Below are 18,220 nucleotides of genomic sequence, written 5' to 3' on the forward strand. Positions count from 1 at the left end.
AATCTAACGGTCTAATGTTCATCTGCTAAGATTCTTTTTGAATTCTGACCCTGCCAGCTACTATTTTAACTTGCATGGAAAAAAAATGAGGCTGCTAAAAGAATATCCTTATGAGTCAATGCACATGAAGTTGTTAAGTTTATTCCATGTTAGACATTGTGTTTAGCACAGAGACAATGAGATAGAAAGAGATAGAGAGACAGTGTATGACAGACATAGAGGCAGAGAAAGAGGAAAAAAAATATTAATGCTTTATTATACGGCAGTAGTTCTGCTTATCATGGAGACACAAAGAAGGGGGGGAGAGGGAGAGAGAGAGAGCGAGCACATTTATTAATTCTTTACTTTATGTCTGTAAGTATGCATAGCACAGAGACAGAGACTGAGAGACAGTGTCAAAGAGACAAAGAAACCCAGAGAAAGCATTATTTAATGTTTTAGTATGTATCAATCTCCCTGTTTAGTGCAAATATAGAACATTTATCAATGTTTTGCTAGGTGTCAATCACTTTGCTTAGCATTGGGCACGCAAGGAAAAGGCAAAGACAGTTGTTCTTCACTCTCACATGGTGGTTAAACAGTTAAAGCTGTCTAAAGAGATAAGTGGCTAGCTAGTGAAATAGCAAGCTACATGGTACTGGAAGTATTCATTTGGAAACTAGGTGCTAATCTGCCAGGGATATCGATGATTGGATTCCTACATTGAGTGGAAAGTTAAACCCTTCTGCGTAAGTCATTCCATTAGATTCCCTGTCCCTTCTCTTATATGGGTCACATGAGTCTAAGGATTGGTCATGGTCTTCTCTTTCTTGATCTTTGGTCACCAATGACACTCAAATGTGGGGCATTGTTGTAAATATTAGGGAAAGAACTGAATCCGTGCCCTGGAATCAGAAGGAGCCTTGGATCTTGGGACTGCTATGAAACAGTTCCACGTTCTAGGTACCAGATTGGATTTCACATCAGCTAGACTCAGCTCTGCAATGGCACTGTTCACTCCACTGGCTGATATGATAGGTTTCCACTGCCAATGTCTGGGAGTGGGGTGGAATGAAGAAACTCTAGAGAGAAGGGCTACCTCTATATCTGGCCTTTTGTTCAGTTTTTCCCCAACACTGACTGTCTCAATCCTCTCTTATTCAGTGGCTTCTCCATTTTGAATGGCTGAACCTCTCTCACTTTCCCTCACAAACGAGTATGCAAGATTTATTTCCAGGTCCAACACTGTGAATCCTCAAGCACAGTTTCCTGACCCTTTCCTGTGCAAAAGTACCCAATGTACTCAATGTCTGAAAGGACTATGTGGCATACTTTCATGTCATCTGAAAAAATGACCACTTAAAATTAGAGGAGCATAGAACTAAAGAAGGAAAGGACCTCAGATCCCAATCACTTCATTTTGTGTATGAAGAAGCTGAGACAAGAATGATTCAATGACTTTCTCAAAGTCACAGGTTCTAAGTCTAAAAGGTGAAATTGGAAAATAGGTCCCCCTTGGGCATTTTCTTCTCCTATTATAAATCAAGGCCCTTGAGGGCAGAAATTATGCTTTCTTGCACTTGCATCTCCATTCCTTACTCCAGTACCAGGCAAAAAGTTAAGTAATAACAAATGTTTTCCTCTATCTCCATCTTTCTGTCATTGTCTGTTACTGTCATTCTATATCTGTCTTTGTTTTCCTTTCTGTCTCTTTGTCTCTGTCTCTATCTTTGTCTCTATCTCTGTATTTCTTTCTCTGTATTCCACAACCACTGGCCAGTGTTTTTACATTGTAGAACTGACACTCAGAGACTAATTTGAAGAAGAGATACCTTAAAGGTAATGCTCAGAGTAATGGGGAGAGTATGTTATAAGAGATGCTTAAACTGAGACAAGATTCTAGCTAGCAATGAGTAATAGAAAACTACCCCCACCTGTAATTGTCACAGGACAACCCATTTCCTTTTTCCTTTACAGAGATGAACAATGGAGGCATCCTTGAACTCCTGGAGTTTAACTTCCTCTTATCACATAACCTGGAAGGTTTCAGTCACCTTTTGTTTGAGTAATGGACCTCCTGCCTTGTAAATCTCAGCTGGAATAGAATCAGCACCAGGTACTTTGCCACAGGAAAGGAGCCTAATGACATTCAAAACCTCTTCTGCAGTTGGAAGTTAAGCTAGAGAGGGATAAACTTCAACCTGATGTATGTGGTCAATGGCTTCAGCCTTGCTTGATGACAATCTGTTATGGAAGTGTTTAGCCAATCTCTCCAGAATAATTTCCTTATTGCCGATCCACATGATTCCATCAGCAATGAGTAGTGAAGATGCATCACAGATCTTTGGCCCATAAATACCCTTTTCGTAAAAGCATTTTGGATTGTTACTAACAGCATGAAACTGAATTTTATCTTACTGAGCCAAGAACACTGAGTGTGATAAACTTCACTTGCACTTTACTTTTGATGGAGTAAAAGACTGCCTTCCTAGAGAGAAACAAACAATCCTGCTGGTAAGCTCTGTAGAGTTCTTATTTTTCCATCAGCAGCTTCTGCATTTCCCCATCATTTTCATCAAACTAATCATGATGTTTGTGAGTGTTCTGGCCAAATGTTTAGCTTAAAGAGGATAAGTCTATGATCTGTCCAGCAGTCTAGGCCATGCATTGCCTTCATCACACTCACATGCTGTCTGTCTCTTCTCCTTACAGTGATATAGTCTATTAAATGCCAATGTTTGCTGTGAGAGAGCATCTATAAAGTTTTATTTCATTTAGTGCTGGTGATAAGGTCATGAGTCGCACAAATCTTCAGTATTGACTGGCTGTTGCTGTTGCTGTTCCCAACTGCGTTCCTCCTAAGGACTCTTTGCCATGTCTGATAGTCTATGCTTGCTCTGGCATTAACGTTGCCCAGAATTATAAATTTGCTCTCTCAGCACATTGATGATAAAAATCTCCAGGTCTTCATATTTTTTTTTAATCTCATCAGATTTTATTAAGGTGGGAGCATATGCACTGATGATGTGATATAGTGCTTTCCTGCAAGTGCAATCACATTATCATAAGCCTGTCATTCAGTCCTTTTGGAAGGCATATAAGCTCATTGATTAGATTAGTTATTATGGCAAAATCTACCCCAGCTTCATGTCACTCCATATTACTGCAACCATTCCAGTTAAAAACAAAATAAAAGAAAACAAAAATAAAGTAAAACCCTGTATCCAGTTCTGACTTCAGTAAGCTGGCATTCATTTGCCAGACTTGTTTCAATCGGGGCTGCTATTTGGATGTGATAACTACTGAGTTCTATATGAACAAGAAGTGTTCATCTTTCAGGTTTCCTGGATTTCTTGTTGTCCATAAGCATTCACACATTCCATGTATTGATGGTGAGAGGAATCATCTTGGCAAAAGTTTTGTATAGTTTGTGTGTGTGTGTGTGTGTGTGTGTGTGTGTGTGTGTGTGTGTGTGTGTAATTTGACTACAGAGAGTTATGCCTGCTTACTGGGCTGCACAGGCCAAGTTTTGGTTAGCAGACAATTTTTAGGACGCCTTTTCTAGCCCCTTCACCAAGCCAGAAAGTGAACAGTGAGGTCCTTTAAAAAGGCTGCTCAGACATCCAGGTAGCTGCTGAATCTCACTGCTACTTGAGTCCAGTGAGAAGACAACGTTATGGTCTGGGACACATTTGCAGAATTGTGACAGCAGAATAGCTCCCAATGTATCCACACTTGCTGCTTTTTCACTTGCCTGTCACTACAAGACTCTGAGATAGGTAAAAGTGGTAAAATGGTATGGGTGGTATCTTTTGACTAATGCATAAATTAGAATTAAGTGAGGCAGAGTTGAGTAATGTCATTGGCTTGACTTTCTCTTCCAGTCATCAGAGTTCAGTGACAAGAGTAAAGTCAAGATAACTGGTGATGATTTGGGACACAGTGGATGACCTTGACATTTTTTTGAAGTTGAACCAAGCTCTAAGAGCTCCACAGCACCCACTTCATGTCCCATTGGAACAAATTGTTTTTATCTGTCAGTTCTGCTGGAGAAGGTCTTCATACGTTTATGGTAAACATCCCCCTAATTTACCAATAGATTTGAGGCTTGGACAGTTACCTTCAACCTGGTTTAGTCTTTTTGTCAAAATAGTTTACTGGAGTGTGGCTTCTGTGCATGCCACAGCTTCTTGGAGCTGCAGGTGAGAGTTGGGTGGCAGGTGAACACCAAAGGTGGAAAGCAGCTCTGAAAATGGCTTGACAGCCCTTGCATCAGAAGAACTATTCTTCCCTGAATGCCTATACACCCCAGTGAATAGTCTGTATATGATTATTTACCAAAAAAAAAATTGAGCTCTGGGCCTCAGGATCCTCATTAGTAAAAGAAGAAGAAATACAAATTTGAGATTTGGAATTTTTTTGTAGAAAACTCCCTGGACAAAAGTGACTTGCTCCACAATTTAGTCATAGAGTTACCTAAAGACATGAAAGGTTAAGCCCAAGGTGATTCATCAACACATGTCAGAGGCAGGACTAAACCCAGGTGTTCTTGGTTTGAAGGAATGCTTACTCTCCACTAGGCCATGCTTCTTCTTAAGGATCGTATGTTCACTCTGTTGAAAACTACAGAATCCCACCTGAAAACTAAAGGACCTGTCTGGAGGTTGGCCACTCTCCCCAAGAACAATGGATTGTAGAGGGAGGGCACTGCAAGTTTATATGGCTATATTAGGGACAACCCACTGTTTTTTATTATCCTCCTCCTACAAATTGGCTTCCTCTTAAATAATAGCCATCATCCAGATTTCCTGGTTTTATCAGAGCTGGCTTAGCAAGAATGTGAAAAATATCTCATTCTAATCTTCTGGAGAAAGTTGAATGGCCATAGTGTATCATAGAAAACCATCAGACACATGAAGGAAACTGTCCACAGCTCTGTACCTTGCTTATTTGCCTAATCAACCACTCCACTGACCTTGGGTATGTATGGTTTTGCATATTTCAGGATATATTGAAAATGAACAGGCATACCCTACCTACCTACCTGTCTGCTTGCCAACTCACCTGTCTATCAGCTTGCTGCCCTATTTACCTCTCTCCTTCCCTCCCTGCTTATTTTCCTCCCTGTCTCTCTTCTTCAACCCTTGCCTTCCTCCCTGTATAACTACCTGTTTACCTAACTGCCTATAGTATCTACCTGTATATTTTCCATGTGATAAGCATTAGGTACAAGAGGGAAAGAAAAAAATCTCCTGATCTCTGGCCTGGAGGAATAACAGTCTTTCTGAGAAGACAGGACAAACCTGGTGAAAAACAAAGCCATCTAAGAAGTCTCTCCTTCTCTTAAATGAATGGCTCAAGGTAGATGATATTTCAAGTTTCCTTCCAGCTCAGAGATTGTGATTCTATGGTTCTATGCCATGGAGCAGTTTATGATTAAGGGCCTGAAGAGTCATAATTATAAGAGGTGACAAGATGGAATGATTGCAGAAAGTGGAGCTAATTTGGAGGCATGAAATGTAGTTTTAAATATGATGTTAACCTATTAAAACAAACAAAAAAAACAATTTTATGAGCCTGTCAAAATGGTTGGAGGGGATACATTTTTTTTTTTAGTTTATCTCCCAAGAAGCTATACCTCTCTTTTATATGTCATGACCAAATGTCATATTTCTTACTTAAAAGACAGTTACACCATGCATACTTCCAGTAGCAAAAGGTCACTGTTTTCCTCCTGAATCAAGCTTGTTTTAAACAGATTCATTATAGTGTATACAATTCAGAGAGGGTATCAAATGACAAAAGTTTTTTTGAATTTTAATCTTTCTCAGATTCAAGAATTAATGTCATAGACATTTGGTAGATATGTCAAAATAAAGTTAAAGTTTTATTTTGCCCCTTTAGGTTGATGAATAATTAGATATTCTTTTTACTTTCCCCACACTGAGGTAATTCTCAGAATAATTATGAGCACTTGTACTGTTTTGGCTATCTATTGCAAGGTAATAGCCATCTACTCAGATTACTGAGTGTGAGACATCCCTATGCTAATTATGAGAAACCATCCATTATGGTTCTCCCCCAGAAAGCAGCCATATATGTCTGAGGACCCTGAGGATTCCAACACCAAGTGGTCCAAAAATATGATTGTGAGTTAGGACAATTCAGTCCTCTGACATTGCACCATCTCTTCTAGTGGCCCTCATCACTAACTCCTAAAATATTACAATAAATAATTTGCCTCATAGTATCCCTATCTTCCATTTTGTTGTCAAAATTCATCTTCCTAAAATGTAGCTCTGACCATATCATTCCCTATGCTTAATTAATAAATTCTAGTAGTGCCTTATTACCTTCAGGATTAAAAATAAAACATCATGTGTGGCTTTCAAAGGCCTTCACCAGCCATTTCCTTCCTACCTTTCTAATCTTTTTATGTCTCACTTTCCTCCAACTGCTCTACAATCCGGTGGTATTAGCTATGTTGTTGTAACTTGCACAGGGCACTCCATCTCTTGACTCAGAGAATGTTCCATATCTCCCACATGTGACACTTTATCCCTTGTTTCTGATTTCTTTAGCTTCCTTCAAGTTTTAGCTAAAGTTTGTTAGGAGGATATTCCCTAGAGTTACACCCCTCTAAGATTACTCCCAATTTATCCAATATAAATAGTCTTTCTGCACAATTAGTTGTGTGTTGTCTTTCCAAATAGGTTGTTAGTTCCTTGAGAGCAGTGGCTGGGTTTTTTTTTTCTTTTGCTTTTTTGCCTTTCTTTGTGTCTGCAGTATTTAGCACAGTGACTAGTAAATAGTACAATCTTAATAAATGATGCTTGACTGGCTGTCCAAGAGATATGCCAAGTATGCCCTGGGCAATTCATGGTGCCACATGTTGTTGTTGTTTTTCTGAAGAGGGCCAATGACATCATGGGGTGATGTCTTGAATTAGATTTAAATGAAGCAGGGCTGCACAGAGTAACCACACTCTCATGATGAGACCCAAAAGGGAAACATTTGGTATAAGTTGCATATAGGGAACATTTCCCTCCCAGAACCAAAAATAACTTCAGCTGAGTAGGTATTATTTTTTTATTTAATAGTATTTTTTCCAATTTTATGTAGAGATCATTTTCAACATTCATTTTTGAAAGATTTTGAATTCCAAATTTTTCTCCCTTTCTCTTTGCCCTCCCCTCTCTCCAAGATGTTATAGATTATACATGTGCAATAATGTGAAACATATGTCAACATTAGCCATGTTGTGAAAGAAGAAACAAAACAAAAGGAAAAGAAAATCTACAACAAAGACAAAAATAACAACAAAGTGAAAATAGCATGCTTCTCTCTGCATTGAGACTCCATCATTTTGTTTCCTCTGGATATGGATATGGATAGCATTTCCCATGAGTCTTTTGGAATTTCTTTGAATCATTGTATTACTGAGAAGAGCTAAGTCAATTATAGTTAATCATCACATAGTGTTACTGTTACCGTTCACAACGTTTTTCCTGCTTCTGCTCATTTCATTTTGAATCAGTTGATGTAAGTTTTTCCAAGTTTTTCTGAAATATGCTTGCTCATCATTTCCTATAACACAATAGTATTTCATCATATTCATATACCACAACTTGTTCAGTAATTCCCTAACTTATAGGCATTCCCTCAACTTCTAATTCTTTGCCATCACAAAAAGAGCTGTTCTAAATATTTTTGTGCATGTGAGTCATTACATCATTTTTTATGATCTCTTTGGGATACAGACCTGGTATTGCCGGATTGAAGGGTATACACAGTTTGATTGCCCTTTGTACATAGTTCCAAATAGCTTTCCAGAATGGTTGGATCAGTTCACAACTCCACCAATCGTACATAATGTCCCATTTTTCCCACGTTTTCCAACATTTATCATTTTCCAAAAAGTGATGTGTCGAAGTTATAAATAATTTACTGCCTGCCCTCCAAGTACATGGGAAATGATGAGACACAGAAATCCCTTACTAACCTCAAAGGAATTTCCACCTTATGCCTGTTTAACCACCTTTTTCCTCATCTTAGCATATGGCCTGCTATACTACATTCTTCTTGAATAGCACTTGGAGAAATAAAGCAGAAATAGGACTCCTTTTACCCTTTACTGATACAGTGGCAAAACTTATCAAATAATCTTTCCACCCTCTGAAATCATGAAATCATTCCCATGAATGAAGGAGTATTTTTATCTATGGACATAAGTAGTCATAAATGCCTACTTATATGGCTAGGGCCTGGACCTGTAATATTGGTATAGGGAATTCCCTGGTGAGGAAAGTCCGCCTATCATAGCAGATGAACATTATTTCTCTAACTTTTAGACTTAGAAAATTTCATAAAGCACTGACTGGTTAATTGACTCCCAGGAAGACATTGTCTTTCATATAAACATGTATGTAAATGGGTTACACATACAGTAAGAATTATAGGTGAGATTTGAACCCAGGTCCCCTGACTTCAATCCAGTCTATTTATGGACAAGTGGACTTAATCCCCTTCATAGCTTCTACGTGCACGCACTCAGTCACTGAATAAATGAAAATGAGGAGCTCTTTTTGCATTCTTTTGTACTTATGCCACAAGAGATGATTCCTTTTGTGTTCTCTGTTCCTTTAAATGCATTCCTGGGAATTCGAATATGTATGAACAGCACTAGATAGTAAGTATACGGTAATGAATAAATCAGAAATTATTTACAGGGCATTATATGAGATAAATTGCTCACAAATATTTATAAACTATTCACCAGGCACACTAAACTTGTAAAATGATTTATAATGTAACTCAACATAAAGTGATGATGGGGGAACATAGAAATCCCTTGTAAAATATTTACAGTGCATCAGTTACACTGATATTAATTAGTATACAGATTCCAGCAAGTAATTGGAGGATGATTTACAAGTGACTTGCTAACCCAGGCGGCCAAAGGTAGGGAGGGAGGATGAAGCACTTTTCCTGGGGGAAAAACAACAACAACAACAAGAAAAAAGAACATTCAGAGATCTGTGTCCCTTATTTTCCTCTTGAAGGTTTATGGCTCCTCTTAGAAATCTGGGGTGTAACAAGGACTTTTACTGTGAAACTTTATTAGCTCCTGACAGTCCTGGAAAATGGATCCAGTGGAGATATAAGTCCACTCTGTATTCATACTCTTCAGATAACTGGACAATATCCAACTTCTTCTGCTGGTTGCCTAAACTACTAGGAAAGATGATATGGTTTTGAAAACAAAGGGACCAGGTCAAAGCAATTATGTCTTCTTTCCTTTAATTTCAGATATGTATTTCATTTTTAGTCACTGTGTTTTTTGGAGAAGAATACTACACCTGCAATCAGAAGAGATCTTGGTTCACAGCCCATCTCACTGTGTGATCACAGAGAAGGCTTGAAGGAAGTCTCAAGTTTTCTCATCTGTAAGTGGCATAAGAATGCACCACTGATTTCATCAGAGTACATAGCTCCCCGTACTAGTGACAATCTTCATTTCATCTGAATATTACAATTTCAGAATTGTTTTCCGAGAGATGTAGAGGTTATGCTATTTGTCTAAGGTCACACGATCAGTATGGATCAGATGCAGGGCTTAGACCCATGTCTCTAACTCTGAGGCTAGATCACTTTCCACTACTCCATTCTCCTTCACGTGGTCATTGTAAGGATTAAATGAGATAATATGCATATCGCAGTTTGCCAAATTTAAAGAAACATACCAATATTAGCTATCATTATTACCACCCCTCCAACCTCTTCTCTCATCCCTGGAAATAGTACAATGATTAACTATTCTCCTACATCCTTGCCTATGAGGACTCAATCCTTTCATTTAGTTTCTTGACACATCAGTTTCATTCTCCGGAAGAGGAGGTGGGGTAAGATTAGGTGATCTCTAAAGTACTTCATAACATCATACTTCTATGATATATAATCTTTTTTATAGCAAATTGCTAACCACTTTAACTCATAGAAATGTTCTACCATACAATGATAACGCACACACAATATATTCTGTGGACCAGAGACAGCTGGTAGCACAGTGGATAGAGTGCTGAGCCTAGAGTCGGGAAGAACTGAGTTGAAATCTGACCTCAGACACTTATTAGCTGTGTGACCTTGACTAAGTCATTGAACTTCTGATAGTCTCAGTTTCTTAAGCTGTAAAATGGGGACAACAGTAGTGCCTAATTTGCAGGGTTATTGGGAGGATCAAATGATATAATATCTGTAATAATTGAGTAGCAGAATTTCTGGCACATAGTAGGTGCAATATAAATCCTTATACCTTCAGGACAAACTGTGGGTCCACATCTCTTCACAGCTCAAGATCATGAGCCCTACTCTTGTGTTGAGCAATACTTGATGGAGCGCATGTAGTACCTTCAAAGGGGGTGATGTGGCTTGTTGGAGTCAGGAAGCACCTGGGCTCTAAGCTTAGCTCGGACATTTGCTGTCTATGTAACCTTGAGCAAGTCATTTAAACTTTCCAAATCTTGATTTCTACATCTCTACAATGGATATAAAAATAACCCCTGACTCCAAAGGTTGTCATAAGAGCAAATATGTCCAGTCTCTTCCAAACCTTAAGTAAAAGCATGTTAACTACTACTATTTTTAACTAAAAAAAAATAAGCAAAATCACATTACAACATGCCCATCTTCTTATAATTCTGGTGCTTTCCCTCTGTTAATTATTTCCTAATTATCCTTCATATAGTGTATCCCCTGAGTCGGATTGTGAATTCCTTGAGGATAAGGACCATCTTTCGCCTCTTTTTGTATACCCAACACATAGCATAGTGCCTGGTGCACAGTAAGAGCTTAATAAATGCTAATTAACTAACTAGTGAGATCAATAACGATATTTTTTCTGATAACCTGTCATGTTATTATGAACATGCACACTTAAAATGCTTACCAAAATCAGGGCATGTAAGGAGGTTCATATACATGAAGGTTGTATATGTGGCCCAGACACATGCTGAAGGTGTCAACTCATATCTGCAAAGCTATATTACTCTCAATGTCATCAAGCCGCTTCCACTGGGAACTGTTCCTCACTGGATTCTGTTATAGCAAATCAGTGGCATGGCTCCATTTGCACCAAAGACCTACAATGAGGGATGACCGCACCTTTTATGCCCACGTGTGTCTTCCTTCTAATTGGTCTGACAGTAGGTTATTAGGACCAGATCTCAATTGGTGGATATTTTAAGGATGAGATGGGCCAAGAGGTTGAGTCCTCCCCAAACACACACACAGAGGATGTTTTTGACAGGTTAAACAGAAGTAAAGGTCTCTGCCCAGGTAGATGCCTTGGTGGCTAGGATGGATTACCTTGCTCAGTTACACACTTCAAAAACTATCTGAATTTGTGAGGTTAGGAGTCTGAGGAAACAGATGGTTTCACATAGAAATATTAGTAATAAATAGTATAATCCAAAATTAATTCTCCTCACTGGGGTCCAGAAAAACTCCCCCAAGACCTTCACTACTTGTAGTCTTTGGTGGGTATTTATGCTCTTCAAGGTGGTCTTCCTTTTGATCCTATACATGGTTCTGGCTATAACAGGGTGCCACTCAATGGGCCTCTTGTAGAGTTTTTCTCTGCTTCCAGCTTCTATCTACTGCTGGAAGTAGTAAGCAGGGGCATTATCTCTTCCTCATGACAAGAATGAGCTCTTCTATGCCCCCCCTTTTTTGGTTAAATAGTATTTTATTTTTTTCCAGTTACATGTAAAAGTTGTTTTCAATGTCCACTTTTTATAAGATACTGAGTTTTAATTTTCTCCCTCCCTCTCTTCCATCCCCCTCCACAAAGATGGCAAGCAATCCCACATGAGTCATGCATGTATGATAATGTAAACATGTTACCACATTAGTTATGCCAATGCCCTTTCAGTATAAAACAACAGTCAATAAACATTTATTAAGCGCCTACTATGTGCTAGGCCCTGTGCTAAGCACTGGAGAAACAAGAAAGAAGCAAAAGACAGATTTTTTTTGTGGCTGGATCGGTGGGAGAGGGAGGTCCAGGAGGGAAGAAGGTGTCTGTGCTGGCATCTGAGGAGAGCAGACTGAAGAGGGACAGGGGAGTGGGGTAAAGCGATGATGATGGCCGCCAAGAAGGGCGCGGGGCCCAAAGCAGAGGCGGAGGTGGCTTTGGAGGTGTGGTTTCACCAGGTGCGGGAGGCGGGTGACAGCCTACAGGTCCGAAACCGCCACTGTTTCGAGTGTGCCCAGCGGGGGTCACATACATGGGGATCGCGGTGGGCAACTTTGTCTGCTCCATGCTCTGGTCTCCTGCAGGAACTGTTTGCTGGGAGACAGGGAGGGAGAGGACTTTTAGAGGAAGAAGACACAGTCGCCGGGGATCCTGGGGGAGGAGATGAGGAGCCTTGGGGTGAATAAGAGATCCAGAGAAGAGAAGAGTGCGGCCCAGGGAGAGGAAAGAAGGGGGAACTGAGTGAATGAATGGAATGATGTTTGCGGACCAGTAACTATTAGGGGGAATTTCCCCTGTGTGAAGAACAGCCTTTGGCTATTCTGGAGAAGTGACCTGAAGGCGAGGAGCCTCATTTCAAGGGATTTTATTTCAAGGGGTGGGAGAACTATCAGGATTGGGTTATCCAATACTCAAATCTTGGAGCGATTGTGGATCATTAATGAGCGTTTGCTGGAAGTATGAATTGGTCCTACCATTCTGGAAGGCAATTGGGAATTATGCTAAAAATAAAAGAAAAAAAAAGTGACTAAAATGCCCATACTTTTTGACCCAAAATTTCCACCCTTAAGCACCATTAACTGACAATATAAACTTTTGAAGTATTCTGCTCTCTAAATCCAAGTAATTATTTTGACCCCAAGTGGTTCAGGGATTAAAAAGAAAGACCTGGCTTCTTCAAAATGTTTATAGCAGTGCTTTTTATTACACATAATAGTAAAGACCTGGAAAGAGAGTAGCTGCCCATCTATTGGAGAATAGCTAAAATAATTATCATAAGTGAATGTAATGAAGGATTACAGCTGTAAAAAAAATGAGTATGACAAATAAAGAGAAGCATGGGAAGACTTAATGAACTGATGCAAAGTGAAGAAAACAGAACCAGGAAAACATACACTGTGTCTACGATTATGTAAATGGAAAGAGCAACAAAAACAGAATGATAGGAATTCAGTGCTGTGAAATAATAATGAACAAGCTTGGCCTCAACAGAAGCGATAAGAAAGCACCTTCATGCTTTTTTTTTTTTTTGCTGAAGTTAGGGACTGTGGGTGTGGAACACTACATAAACTGTCAGACTTTAAAAAAAATTGTTGTCTAATTTTTATGGAATTGCTTTCCCCTCCCTCCCTCTTTTGCAGTTAAGGGACAGCTCTCTAGGAGGGGGAGGAGAGAAGGATATGTGTATGTATATGTGTATGCATGTATATGTGTGTCTATATATATGTATATATATATATATATATATACATATAGTATATATATATATACATATATATATATATATATATATATATATATATATACACGTACACATATTCATATGTGAACAAAACATACCAATACAAATTTATCTTAAAAAAAAAGAAGCAAAGCACAGACCTGGTCCTAAAGGAACTTAACGCTGTAATAAGGAAGGTAATAAGCAAATATGGACAAACAAGCCACATACAGGAAAAATAGAAAACAAGTAATAGAAAGAAGGCATTAGAATTAGGAAAGGATGGGAAAGACTTACTGGAAAAAATGAAATTTTAAGGGCTTGAAAGAAGCCAAGAAAAGTAGTAGGCAGAGATTAGGAGAGAGAGCACTTCATGAATGGCTGACAGCCAGAGAAAATGCTCAGAGCTGAGAGAAGGGGTGTCTTGTGAGAATAGTCAGGGGGGCAGTGTCACTACGCTGGAGTATGTGGTAAAGAGTAAGATATAAGAAGACTGAAAGGGTAGAAAGAGACTAGGTTTTGAATGGATTTGAACGCCAAACAAGGATTTTGTATTTGATCCTAGGGTCTATGGGGAGTCACAGGAGGGTGGCCCAAGCCAAAATTATCATTATTATTTTAGTACCAGTTTCTAAAAATGAATCAAAGTCCATGATTCCAAAAAAGTAGATGCTTTGGAGTTGTGAGATTCCTGATAACTGCCAATTAGTTGTTTATGGGCATCCTTGTGACCGCAATACTCATTTCAGAGAGCTGTATCCAGGAAATCTTAAAGGAGATATGTGAAAGCGGGAACTGTACTAACTACTTCATTTGATATTCTAATAAGCTCCATGGATTTAAATTAACACCTCTGTGTTGATGATTTTCAAATCTACCTCTCTTACCCCAAACTCTCTGCTAACGTCCAGTTCTGCCTCCCCAGTTATTTTTCAGGCATCTCCAACTGGATGTCTTGTAGACAACTTAAACTTGATTATGTCCAAAATGGAATTCATTTTTCCTTAATAGAGAATGTTTCATATTCATTTCACTTTGGAAGACAGCAATCACAATTGCCAGTCCATGGACCTGATGAAATGAAGTTTGGGAGCAGAGAGAGAAAAATATTTGGATTAAGAGACCAAATCCATCAAAGATAAGTGGTCATTGAAGAACAGAGAAAAGACACCCATAGGAGAGTACAAGAGAGAAGTAAGATGAGAGAGCAGAAGAAACTCAGTAGAGACACAGTGTTGGATGTTTCAACTTACCTGGCCATGAGTGTGTCTTAGCCATGTATGCCCCATATGCATGTGTCTTCCATATATGTTCTTCACTATGTATTAACTTTACAAATATCTTCCTCCTGTCTTCTGTATTTATGTATGTTCTCTGCATATATTCCCTCTCCTACTGGTGTAAATGCAATGATGGAGTCACAAAAGATTCAGTTTTGATTGAATGCTGTCTGAAAGACTGCCTTGTATCTTGGAAAATAATTCTACAAGTCCATATGTAAGATAGTTTGCCCCACGGGCTGAACATACATCTCTTAGACTAATGTCTTATGGACCTTCTGAGGTCCCTTCCAGTCTTGAATTTCTTTGATTCTGTGATTCATAGGAATTTATCTATTACAAATTTTCAAGGAAAAAATATTTTAAAATATATTGTAGTTAAAAATGTTTGAGTTTTGCTTACTTAAGCTTTGTTGCTTAATGGGCATTCATTCAGAGAAAAGTTTTCCTAGGTTTTTAAGATATTTTTAGGCCAACTACTTTGGGGAAGCTATTTTTTCCCTATTTCTTTTTTGGCTTTAGGATAAGCAGGCTCTGCCCCAAGAGTCAAGCTGGTTTCCTCCATAGGAAGGCAAGACATAATATTTTCTTGGCAGCTGTGTGCAGAGAAGGGTCTAGGTGTGTTTGGAGGCAATGAGTAGATTTTAGTCTCTGCCCCTCAAAAGTTGACTTTTCAAACAGATAGATAAGTCTCTTGCCCCAATTCTGCAATGAAGTAGGACAGTTGTATCTTCACAGGCACCATGCTGATCCCCTTCCTGCTCCTGTTGCTGCTTGAAACAACATCGTCAATCTAGTTAGTGGTGAATAGGATTATCGGAGGCATGTATGACAACTGATGTGAAAAAATTAGGTTCCTTCTGGCAATTACCCATCAAGAACAAGTTGACAGATTGCCACAGTAAAACTCACGTAAACTGTCAGCTCTCGTAATGGGACAAACATCACGGAACCTTAGTTCAACATTAGGTAACATCTCAGTCTTCACTGCTGGGAAAATGCCCTTCTATGCCATACATTCATAATCTTTCCCGATCAAAAAGCAGGTCTCCATACTCAGAGACATCCATCATCCAAGCAGCTAGATGTACGCCCTGTCAAATATATTCAATGGCTCTGATGATCAGTTGGACTGAAAGTGACATGCCATATACCAGGAGGAGAAGAGCAAATCATACACAACCTCTCCTGTCAGATTGGGCTATCCTATTTTCTAATCCAGGTACAGAATTTCACCTCAATACTTCCCAATTTCCCATGATGTGGCCACTGAAGAAATAGAGCCAATGAGGAGAAAAGAGCCACGGGGAATAAAAGTACTTAATAATGGTCATGAAATAATGAAGAAAATAGGGTATTCTATTAACCCTAGAAGGAGCAGTCATCTGAAATGATGCAAAAATAGTATAACTTCATGTTGAAATAGAAAATTTCATCCTACAGTCTGTATTTTCTTTCCCTTATAGATTTTTTAAAATGTCATTTGGGGAAGTCCAGTCCTTCAAAGCACTTTTAAATTCCAGTCCTTTTATAAAGCATTAGTAGATTGTCATTATAACAGGCTTCGAATTATATAATCTCACCTTTTCACAGCCTTTGAAAGTTTGGGCTCAATAATTCCATGAAGTGAGAAGCTCTGCTACTCCAGTAACAATTACAGATATGGACATGGAATCCTGGAGGATACTGACTGTTTAGAATACTCTACTTTTTAGAATCCTAACTGATTCAAGTTTAGCCCAGCTGCTACTTTCCACCTTCAATTGGAGATACTTCCTTTTCTCCCCAGTAAGTAGTGATATCCCACTCCTTTAATTATACTTCTGTTCTTGTCTGTTTACAATAGCTAGGTGGCTCTGTGGATAGAGTCAGGCCTAGAATCAGGAAGACTTATCTTCCTGAGTTCAAATCTGGCCTCAGACTTTTATTAGGAAAGTTACTTAATCCTGTTTACCTCACTCTTCATCTATAAAATGAGTTGGAGAAGGAAATGGCAAACTGATCTAGTATCTTTACCCAGAAAACCCCAAATGGCATTGCAAGAAGTGGGACATAACTGAAAAACAACGGATGAGCTCCTTTCTATTTACATGTGGTATGTGTGGCTGAATAGGTGGGGCAGTATAGAGCTCTGCACCTGGAATCAGAAAGACTTAAGTTCAACTCCAGTATCAGACAGTACTGGCTGTCTGACCCTGGGCATGTCTGTTACCCCATTTCCTCAATTTTAAAATGGGAATAATGCACAGGATTTGTGAACCTTAAGCATAGGATTAAATAGATATCATTTGGGAAGTATCTAGATCAGTTACTGGCAAATAGTTTGCACTTAAGAAACCCTTGTTTTGTGGGAAGTTAGGTGGCACAGTGGATAGAGTGCTGGCCCTGAAGTCTGGATGACCTGAGTTCAAATCTGGCCTCAGACCAAACACTTGACACTTACTATCTACTTACCCTAGGCAAGTCACTTAACACCAATTGCCTAAAAAAAAAAAAAGGCTTTTTTTGTTCCTCCTTTTGATATCTTCCCCTCTATTTATTAACCTCCTTGTACCTTTATAGCCAGGGACTCCCCCCTTTGGAGACCTGCATATAATAAGCCCTTAACCAATGTTTGTGGAATTGAACCAAAGTTAAATACTTTGTCTGAGTCACAAACCTCATACTTGGTAGAACTAAGTGAACAGTCTTAGTCTTCTGCATTCTAGACCATGTTCTTTTGATTCAACCATGATACCATTAGAAAAAAAAATAAGGTGCCTTATGTTTTTGACAGATGGTGTAAGTTTCAAGTAGGGAGAGGGATTATACTTGAGATTATCTTGGTATAGGGAAGAGCCAGGTGATGAAATCCCCACTACCAATGCACGTGGACATCTTTTTTTTTTTTTTTGGTTAGGCAATGAGTTTAAGTGACTTGCCCAGGATCACACAGCTAGTAAGTGTTTTGTGTCTAAGGCTGGATTTGAACTCAGGTCCTCCTGAGTCCAGGGTAGGTGCTCTTTCCACTGTGCCACTTAGCTGCCCCAGCACATGGGCATCTTGTTTGCAACCTAAGAGTTACCTAGAATAGCAACAAGTTGTGATTCTCCCAGAATCAGACACCAAGGATTTGTCAGATTCCACAGTTGACCCCAGTGCTTTAAGATTAAACCAGAGCAGTGGTTCTTAAGCTGGTGTTTATGAACTTTAAAAAAAAAGGCTTTCTTACTATATTTTGATAAAAAAAAAAAAGGCATGTCAACAATGATTAATTAAGTGCTTACTATGTGCTGCGCTGTGTGGCATGCATTGGGAACATGAAACAGAAAATAGAAGATACACATAAAGAAAGACAGCTGTTGCCCTCAAGGAATTTATATTCTAATGGAAGAATGCAGCTTGTAAAAAAATAAAGTCAAAAGTCATTGGTATTATTGGTTTCCTTTGTAATCCTTTGAATTTTATCTAGTGAATTTTAAAATGCTATGATAAATTAAGAACCTCTGG

Source organism: Phascolarctos cinereus, unplaced genomic scaffold (assembly GCF_003287225.1).
Source record: "Phascolarctos cinereus isolate Bilbo 61053 unplaced genomic scaffold, phaCin_HiC Scaffold_2;HRSCAF=192, whole genome shotgun sequence".
Taxonomy (NCBI): domain Eukaryota; kingdom Metazoa; phylum Chordata; class Mammalia; order Diprotodontia; family Phascolarctidae; genus Phascolarctos; species Phascolarctos cinereus.